The following is an 11,319-nucleotide window of genomic DNA, read 5'->3' on the forward strand; positions in this document are numbered from 1 at the left end:
TTATCTACCCCAAATAACTCAGAGCACAGACAAGATCCAGCTCACATAACCAGAATCCCATGCATGTAACCAGAATTAAATAAAAACATTCAATATGTTTGAAATTATAAGAGGAAAAAGAAACCATAACAAATAAAATTACACTGGGTAAAAGACAAAGAGACTACTAGTCATATTACAAGAGATAGTATTAATATCATCAAACAAATGAAATAAGTAGCCTGTCTGTCCATTGTAGCCATTAAAGACAAGATTTCCAGTGGTTTCGAAAATATACATAACAAAGTATAAGGACTGGAGACCATTTCTAAAGAATGGAAGATGTCTTTATGGAAACTTTTTCAAATAAATGAGGAGATTGAGATCAGGCAAGCTTACAGTCATCTAAATAGTGGACCACTCTTTCAATGAACTAATAAATAGGAGGCTTCAAGAAAAGAAGCTACTCACTCCTTATGCCATGATGGTCTAGGATCTTTGTGACAAAAAAAGGTTTACAAATTAGGTGATTTTCTATTTTGAAGAGATATTTGACATATTGTGGTGTCTCCTGAACATTTCCATTATGGTGCACACAGAAAGTCTACATGATCTTTGAAAAACCTTTTTTAAAGGAAGTCCAAAGTGAAAGATGTCCTCTGTAGAAATAAAACATAGGCAATTTATTTCAATTAACTTGTTCTGTTAAATGATTTTATCTCCATAGGAAGGACAGGATCTGTCAACTAAAAAACTCTCACGGAGCATCCCAATCAGCATTACTAAAATTTACTGCTGACGGGTGAGAATGCTTAACAAGTGTAAATGCATTGAACTTAGATTTAGTTAAAAGTAACTGTTGTTTTTATTAAAAAAATTGTAAAAATTTTGTCTTTAGATTGAGTTAAAAGTAACTGTTGTCTTTATTAAAAGATAAAGATAATATTGTAAAAAATTTGTCTGTAGGGTTCACACAGTACTTGAATAAATTCCCAAGAAAGAATCACAGAATATTCTGAATTGGAAAGGACCCTCAAAGATCCTCAAGTTCATCTCCTGAGCATACAGTCCACAGAGGGATTGAACCCACAACATTGGCATTAATAGCCCATATTCTTACTAACTGAGCTAATCCTAGTGGCTGGCTTGTGCTGCTGTACTTCATGGGGAACTTTCCATGGATGTCAACTCTACCTCCACTGAGAAACTGATCCCCTCTCTTCTACTTTTTAGGTGTGAGATCAACTCATGATCAAAAGAAGTTTTAGTATGGATCCTCCTTTGGCCTGCACACCCACAGTGTTTGAGAATATCAAATTGTATATCTTAATTCATTGTTGCCTTTTAAGCCTGATTATATAGTTTATCAAATCAGTATTTAGCAGAGAGGCACGTGTTTAAAAAAGAGAAGCCACTTAAAACTCTGAATTTTCAATTTTCAATTATATTTCCTGCTCCTCTGAGCTTCTTGAGACCTTCCCATTCTGCATCCTCACCAGAAGTTACATTTCAAGAGGTAGAGTCAGTCTGGTGGTGAAAATCAGGTAAGAGGACAGAAACAGAAACCACAAGCTCTCAGTATCTCTCACTGTCCTATCAGCGTGTCATATGAGTGGTATCCATTTAGCCAGAAAAATTACTTCACAAATATGTGGCTGCAGATGATGTGTTCTCTTTGAACAAGAACAAATGCAACAGCAGGGTCTCCATTCTCTCAGATACATCTTATCAAAAAAAGTGGAAACTAGTATTGGTGAAGAAATTATAATTTCTCTTGGTTCAGTAATAATGAATACCAAAAGAATGAGGAGCAGAGCAACACAGAAGTCTAGGAAGTGGGATACAAAGGGTCATAAATTTTAGCTTTCAAGTCCTTGGTGAAACTTTATGGTCCTGAAGAACTCATGCTACACTCATAGGCAAATTAATTTACATGTTCTTCCAGTATTGTTTCCTACTATCAATTGGCAAAATGCTAGTGCAAACAGATGTATCTTGAAGCACATTTAAGGATTCAATCTCATCTGCAGAATCTTAAGACCCTGCAAAAGATGATCAATAACTTAATTGCAAGCCATTTGCAGTTTAATGAAGTCAAACTTAGAGCTTGACTTCTGCAAATAGCTATTTAATACAGATGTTTCACATGTACTGACTGCATTATTTACAGAACTCTGGTTTTAAGACACTAAAAGTCAGGTATACCATGCTTCATATTATGCAGTTTAAACCCACAGGAGGATAGCACAAACAATCACAATTTAAGAAAGAGTGCTTGAAGTTGATCCATTAATTGAAATAATTTGAATGCACATTCTATACTGCTTCTCATTAAGGAAGAGGAAAAAAACACTTGTCAACACACACAGGAAAATGACAACTGGAAACAAAGAACACAATCTTGAAAATCTCCCACATTCAAAAACTTTTTCCTAGAAAAAAAAGTTGGCTGTTTTAGTTGAGATAGAATTGACTTAATATATATTACTATAAAGTTTCTCTAAAAGGATTCTTTCATAAAAACAAATAGGTGCTTGTTCATCAGTTTGATATGCATGCATAACTCAGATGAAGCCTGCATACTCAAAGCCACATGAATATAGCACCTTTGTGACCAGCAAAAATCAGACCCAAATTCCATCACACCATCTCTTCATAAGTTTGTGGTGTTAACTTCGGTCAGCTATCAAAGAAAATGTGTTAAATTGAATTTTTAATGTATTCTGTTAGGCTTTTGCTCACTTTCAGCCACCAAGCAGAAATGACAGCTTAGAGACTCACACACACCTACAAGGTCTACTACTGTCTTTTTTCTAGAGGGTCTTGCTCTCTTTCCATTCTTGCTATGCTAAATATGCCCCATTTCAGTCACCACAGCACACCCAAAAAAGTCTTTCGTCACCATGAACTTAAGGATGAGTCCCTTTTTCCAACTGTCATGGGTCTTGTCTAACAAAAGGATTTTTTTTACAGTTACTACTGCTACTAGATTCAGAATATTGCAGGTTCTTCAGAATGGACTGAAACATCACTGAAAAGCTCTATAACTGGCCAGGAGGGCTATACATGGCTTTGCTGCCATGTAGAGTTCCATGATGCCAGTTCCACTCAATACATTCACCTACAAAATAATAATTATTCAATTTAGTTGGATTCCCCCATAATTTATATTTGGGACAATGGTCACGTCTTTTCTGTCCCTCTTTCATATGATAGAAATAGTCTTTACAGGCATCATCTCCTTCTTGGCCCTTCAATGTTTAAATCAAGTTGTCACAGTTTCCTAATATATGCAGGAATTATTGCAACAAATTCAGCTGTTTTGGCTGTCATTACACCAGTATCAGATCTTATTCTGTTTAGATTATTTCATTACTATGAAATCACACTCATACTTCCATGTTCAGTTATAATCAAAATTTAAAGTTTTCTGCAGTCATTATGGGGTTTAGGGTAGATTTAAAAAATTAAAAATTCAAAATGTTTCTCAAACTTTTTCTACTGATTAAGTAGGAACTGAATTTTATAGTTTAGAACAATGTCATCAAACACATTTCAGTGAAGTCACCTTTTTTCTCCTCAGCACTTAAAGATTAGTTATCTTCTTTTCCAGCCTTTCTGTATACAAAGTTCCATTCTCAATCATGCTATGAAACAGTTGATTTTGGTCAAATGACTAGGCAATCTTTAAAACTTAAAAAAACATTCTCTCCTAAAAAGAGCCTTTCTGCACTCTAAATAGACCAAAGCTGAAATTACCTCTTTTGTTTCATTAGACTTCCAAAATCACACACTTTTACAGGATCTTCATTTCATAACCAGCTGTTGCATAATTTACTCAAAAAAATGTCTTGATATATGACATAGGTATGATGAGTTAAAATGCTGATGTTTACACTTCGTATGTGGCAAAAGTGATCACACTACATCCACACATCCATGTCCCTATTTACTTTGTCAGGTTAATCCCAATGCTAGAAAAATCACAAAACAGTTAAGAGGGTAGTACTAAACCTGAAAACCTGCCCACAAAAAATGGATGAGATGTTTTGCTCTAAAAACACTTTCATCAAATGCAAGCCTGAAAAACAAAGTTAGACATTATGTTTATTGTACTTTTCAAAGGAATTTTAGCACTTGAAAGCAGATGGTTAGTATGAGTACTTAACACTGTTTACTGTAATCATAGTCATTCTCATGAGAGGAAAGTAGCAAAATAATAACAACTCGTTTTTAATGGAAATTTCAGCAAGCAATAGATTACAGCCTGTGGGAGGGGAAATACATCACAAATTTGGATGTTCCTTAAAAATAAAATACATTTCAGATAGAAAGCAAGCTACAGTGGGAGATGGGAAATACAGAAGAAAAAAAAATAGTAGCAAACAAATTCAGTTGTCTATGAGATTTTTAATCATGACTAACATGAAAAAGAATCCTGGCCTCTATCAGCAATAGTGTGGCCAGCAGGACCAGGGCAGTGACCATATCCCTCTGCTGGACACATGCCTTGAGTCCTGTGTTCAGTTTTGGGCCCTCTTCAAAAAACACATGGAGATGCTGGAAGGTCTCCAGAAAAGGACTGTGAAGGGTCTGGAGCACAAGTCCTGTGAGGAGCAGCTGAGGGAGCTGGGGGTGTTTATCCTGGAGAAAAGAAGGCTCAGGGGGAACTTTATCATTCTCCACCACTGTCAGAAAGGAGGGTTTAGCCATGTGGGGCATGGTCTCTACTCCCAAGAAACAAGTGACAGGACAAGAGGAAATGGCCTCAGACTCTGCCAGGGGAGGTCTAGTTTGGGTATTACCAAAAAAATCTTTTCCAAAGGGGTTGTCAAGTATATGAACAGGTCAGGTTGTCCAGGAAAGGAGTAGCGACATCATTCCTGGACTGGAGGTATTTTAAAAAATTAAATATGGGGCACAGGGGCATCAATTAATGTTGGACTTGGTAGTGTTAGACCAATGGTTGGGCTCTATGATCTTGAGGGACTTTTCCAGCTTGAACGATTCATTGATTCTAAAAAGCATGATAAAGAAACAAAAACAATGGGGATGACTGTTGTGAGAGAAAAGTGTAGAAGAGATTTGAAGTAACTCTCTTTCGTAAAATGCAATCAAAGAAAGAACTTTGCCAAATTGGAGACAAGGTGTAGGGTTGAATGGTAGTAGAGGACATTAGGTGAATTATGAAGAACGCATATTCTGGTGGAATAAGAACGCATATAATGCATTCTTATTCCACCAGAATGTGCAGAGAAGAGGGGCTTGACAGTTGGCCTGCAAGCAACACTGAGTTAACAGAAGAAATAACAATTGATTATTTCCAAGGTATCCATAGCAAGGAAGAAGACAAGGCCATCAGCATGAAAACCGATTAGAAAAGAGACATAAAAATTTTGCAAGCTAGGCTACGTGCCTAGTAGATGTGTATACATGCCTTATTAAATTTCTGTAAAACTTTTGCCAGTTATATTAATGCACCAAGGAATATAATAAGTTATTGTGGTGTAGTTAATGACTTACGATCATGCTTTGTTAAGAGTATATAAGCTGGAGAACACACAGAATAAAAAACTTTTTTCTTCTTGGACCCTGATTCCATGTGTGTATGCCATGTCCAACCTAATGAGGACAAATTGGAATAAGTTGGACAAGGATGGCATAAACCTGGGATAAACCTGGAAGAGGTCGCTATGTTTCTGCACTTGGAAATGTGTAAGAACAGGAGAAGGAGCAGTCTTAGGTGTGATGTACTTTTTGTACAGCTTTGGGAAAACAAGGTGGAGAGCACAGCTCCTCTAACCCCATTCAAGCAGTAGATTCCTGTCTCTCTCTGCCTCACAACAGCTAATTTCAGTTAGGCCACTGAGCTGAACATGAGTACTGAAGTTTCAGGATCTTAAATATTGCTACATTAAATTATAGCAATTCTCAATATGGTTTTGTGGTTGCTGCTTTGATATGTCTAATAGAGCAAATCTGGCTTTTATTATCATCATACAACAAAATAATAGTGAAAAAATTTATTGCCATTTACCACTTAACCAGAATACAGGCGATGAAGAAGCAGCTTAAAAATTCCTATGAACAGCAGTTAATTTTCACTGCTTAAAAATTCAATCTGAAAAAGGTCAAACCAAATCTTGAAGATCCATGAAAGGATCCCTTAAAGCCTTTACAGGAACAAACAAACAACACCTTGACAAAAGTGCTGAAATCAGTGCAGTAGAACTGACCAATTCAATTTTGTCCTGATTATTGCTTTGTTCCTTACCAAGGAGCTGGCTTGCTAACATAGCGATAATTTCTAGATGTGGAGTTAAAATTGGCAGATTTCTTTGTCTCTTTCTTAAAAACAGCTGTTTAAATTAAAAGACAATGAAACACCAGGTAAGGACAATTATGGCCATCTGAGGTCAGAAATAAGATGAAGTGCTTTTTAGATGGTCAGCATTCACAGTGTACCTCAGCGCACAATTACAAAATTACAGGAACATCAAAACACATTTTTAGAGACATGTTGTCATGGAACAATGTGGGGGGTTTTCCATATCACTATTAAGAAATATTTTATCATATAACTTGCTTGAATATGTTTATTCACAGTTCTTCATTAAACAGTCTTATTTTCCTGCTCAATAAACTGATTTAAATGCACCGCATATGCAAAATACAAGCTGAAGCGCTTAAAATGAAAGGAGATACAGGATATAAACAGATTAGGAGTATTAGTAAAGGTAAGTAAATCAATCTGTCCTCCCCTACCAAGAAGTGTTTTTAAAATAAATGTGGTTATTCATGTAACAAAAATGCTGTGAGTGTATTAGGCTGAGAAAGCAATCCAAGCCATTGAGTTCATTGGAAGAAAGTGAGAATCCTCCTCCTGCCTGCAGCTGTTCATCATATTTAGCCATCTCTGGTTATTCATATTAGTATTAAATATACTCCTGTCCAACTGGGTTCACTCATGTTTCCAGTTTTTGAATCTATTCTTTTCCCCTACGTTAAACAAATCTAATGATTCCTATCCATAGCAAATGTGGAGCTGATGAGCAAATGGATGATAAAAATTCCTATTATTCCTTTGTGCTCGTCTCTTCCACTTAAGATTCTTGTCATGCCCTGGGCATTCTAGCTGTCTGATACTGTTCCTTTATTTCCAATTCCAGTGCATTCTCTGCTGAACATTTGTCTGTCCAGAACATTTGGTTCACTGCCTAGTACCAAGCAAAATCTGCTTGCAATGTAAGAACATGTGGAGAAATTATGTGTTTTTGTCACACCCTATTAAACGGTATTCAAAACACAATGCCCCAGAAAGTAAATTGATTGTAGGTTTTATAACCCTTTTCAGGCTAATGGAAACAATTTAGTACCATGAACGAAAACATTGCTAGTGCAGCTGTGGGAATCTTAAATTGCTCAGCTCAGCAGTTCTGTTCCGGCTTAAGTAGGATAAAGTAGTTAAAGTTCAGTTAGATTCCATTCCCCCAGATCTTTGACAGATCATTTCAGATTAATGTCTTCAAAGTTTTCAACATGCCTTGTAAAAGACTTTCTGAGGAATTCCTGGTTTGTGCTTTTAAGTGTGTGGGGACAGTGTGAAGGAGCTGTAAGAACTGGGAAGAGAAGGGAAGACAGGGCAGGGATGTCCTATGGAAGTTTTTAATCATTTTTTAAAGTGCCTTGAAAAATATTTTTCTTCAGTTTGGTTTTATTGGCAATATGGGTGGACGAGGGGGGAAGGGGAGGGAACCAAAAACAAAACAAACAAACAAAAACTGAAACAAACAATAAAAAGAATACCAGTTTTCTTATAACTTTCATAATGTAGCCAAGACAACAAAAAATAACAATGAAGAGCAGAGATTCAAGGTCCATGATCAACTCCACTTTAGGAATCAGTCAAAGTTCCTTAAGGTCCTATGCTTAAGGATCTTTTCTGAAGGACAGAAAATTTATCCAATGTTCATTCATATTTCTATCTTTTAAACAGAACTTTATTTTAAAGCCTGATTCCCTGAAAGAAAACTTGGCTGCTGGAGAGCTCCACACTGCACTGTACAAAACAAATCCACTACCTAGCCACTTATGAGAAGAAATCATTCACATGGGTATTACCTGCACTGTACTACAAGAAAAACATCTGTGAATATTATTTGACAAATTGATCACTAAATGAGCCATTAGCTTGCAGGGGTTTTGGATTGCCTTAGGAAAGGAGGGCGCTATACAGCACAAAGGCTTACAGATGCAAAACACTGATTGGAAAAAAAAATTGTTCCAGAAGAAAAGCTGTAATAAAACAAGCCTAGCATGAAAACCTACGCTTTCTAAAAAGTAAGCCATTTATGAGAAGCAGTAGTAAAACTGCTTAATTCTTCTGTGCCTCTGGGGAGAAATCTAAGCCTTTTGAGAAGTGATGGAGAGAAAAATGAAGCAAATGGTGTGTTTGTCAGTGAGAGAATGCTGTGGAAACAAAGTTAGTAATTTTACCACTCCTGCTTGCCAAGAGCTGACAGGTGTGTAGTTTCTTATTGTTCTGAAAGGCAGCCAGAAACCACAGCTTAATATGCATCTGTGTCTTCATAGTAGGGGAGAAAACAGCTGTCTCTCTTGCACATGATACAAGACGATAGAAATATTGAGACATACTTTTCTTTACAGTATCTTACCATCATTTTCATGGCTTCGTTTGATCTTTCAACAAAGCACATAGCTGGAAGGAAAAAAATGCTGCAGCCCAGATCAGATCAGACATGATGTGGCAACTCTGCTCCCACAAACTGTTATTATTTCACAGAGCCTCATCTTCTCAACAAGATTTTTTTACATGAACAAGGGTTGACAGATTAGAGTCATATTTTTAGCACAGCAGATCCAGACTTTTTACAAAAAAGTCCATTAAACTTATAAGTAAACAAAACCAGGGAAATACCAGGTTATTTCAGATAACATGAGTTAATAATTTCCTACCATTCTTAAAGAATGACTGCCATAAATCCTTCAGTCTTAAAATTGCTGAGAGATGTCTGTGATTAATAAAGCTTTTGAACACAAAACGTTTCCTTATACAAGAATTATGTGTGTTTTTTCTGTAATATGTGGCAAAGCAATCTTTTAAATCTGAATTCCCTCAGGAAGGTAAAAAGTATGAATATGTTACACACACACATACACACACACAATACCAGATACAATAATTTGCAAGAAATACTAGGTTATGTGGATCAAATTTCCTTTCCATGTAGAAGTGCACTACAGTGTTAAAAACTCATTATAACTGGCTGGCATATTGCCAATTAGACATGCATAAAATGTCTGCATTGTGTCCAGACTTGTATGATTTGATAATCTGACAGATGTAATTTAAGCAATAAGTCTTGGAAGTTCTATATTTACCAGAATGTGAGAAAATGAATTAGTAAACTCCTTTGAATATTTGGAAATTTTGAAACTCTCAGAAAAATTCTATTACTTTAGAAAAATTCTTGGCTTGACCAACAAGCTTCTAAAAGCTCAGCAAAACTTACTATAAGAGAAGGATCCTCTAGGTCTGTGTGGTACACAGATACATACACTTCTTATGGCAACATGTCATAGAAGATTCAATTACCAAAATATTAGTAAAGTCTAAGATAAGTACAAAATAATTCCTAGACCAGAGGTGTCATTTTTTCACTTCATTGATATCAGCCTCTTACACTTCTGGAAGGAAGTAATTTCATTATCAGAAACTATTTTTGCACTGAATTTTAATATAACCAGGAAGAAAAAGTTGGTAATTTTTTCTGCTGGATAAAGATGAACATCACTGAATTAAGACCTAAAGAAAGTGGCACACTGTAAGCTCATCCACCCAGTCCCTACCAATACTTATTCACTATATTTTTGACAGCCCAGTGTGAACCGTAGCCTTTAAACGCCTTTCCAAGCAAAACAGGTACAAGATACCAGCATGCAGGATCTTCCCTTTCACGGTGCACCTAGACACTGGAAACTGCAATGAGAACATCTCAACAAACAGAACAAAAAGATTCAGAATTACTTTCTCCTGCTGAAATTTCCTGTCAAAAAGAGACCCTCTGATCCACTTTAAACTCCCCAGGCTTGGGATGTAGGTCAGACTAGTAAGTAATAGATGGAATGCAAGAATTACCAAATCTATATAAAAGAAATCAAAAAGAAAAATAAAATATTCATATCCAGTACCTCAAATAATTTGTATAAAACTCACACTATCTAATTATTTTTTAAAATCCAGCTACTTCATTAAAAAACATAAATGGGAGAAGCTTCTTCTTCCACAATTTTCATTTCTATGCTTCTCAGCACATGACAGAGCAACAGTTCTAGCAGGCTTGACATGAATATGTGCCTGACTGGTTAAAATCAGATGTGCCCTGGTATGGTTTTGGAATGTGGGCAAGAGCTAAAGCTGCAACATGATGTCAAACATCTTCTTATAAATGCACTTTCAAGTTTAGAAAACAAACACAAGAAATGAAAGAACATGCATGGTCCTGATTTGGCTAAGCAAGTCAGCTGAAGCTAAACTGAGTGATCCTGAATGCATCTCAAGCATTGCCCATCTCCCTCTGTATCATCAGCGACATGCCAGTCATCTTGCATGTTCAGAAAAAAAGAGGCTGGTCACACTTTTAAACTTCTTATAATGGTTAAGATCGTGGAATAATAAAGAATTACTTTTGAAATGCACTGATGAATGAAAACAGAGGGCTGTTAGCCATATTGTTCAAGCTCTCTTACCCTAAAAATCACTCGTTGGTAGCCACAGCTAAGTACACAACAGCAATTGAGCAGATAGCAGTTTAAATTAGAATGTTCAAAATTAGTCTTCAACTGTCATATTCTTGGTGTAGAGAGAAGCTCTAGTATTTAGAAGACTGCCTCTCCCACAGAGACCTGTCAAAGTCTATTCCATTATGCAGGAGAGGTATTGCACCTACAGAGAGCCTTAAGACACAGTCAAACTACCTCCAGGCCTGGTTTATCTCACCATAATCAATGAGTAGGTTTACCAGGACTGAGAAATCCTATTCTGGTGTTCCCACAACTGTATACATTTTTCCATATAAATGTCCTCAAGTGTCCTAGTTCAAATCTGAATCTATATGTTGTAAATAAATCCACATTTGACGAAAAATGCCAAACCAAAACCAAGCATCAGAGTCAGTCTCCCTTTCAATCAGAATTTTAAATACATTACTTCCTAATATGAAAACCCAGAAGTATAGAGCTGAACATCTGCATCCACATGCACAAGAACATGTGGACATACACATAAACTCCTCCTCAAAACACCAAAACCAACACTCT

The sequence above is a fragment of the Zonotrichia albicollis genome, chromosome Z (assembly GCF_047830755.1).
Source record: "Zonotrichia albicollis isolate bZonAlb1 chromosome Z, bZonAlb1.hap1, whole genome shotgun sequence".
Classification (NCBI taxonomy): domain Eukaryota; kingdom Metazoa; phylum Chordata; class Aves; order Passeriformes; family Passerellidae; genus Zonotrichia; species Zonotrichia albicollis.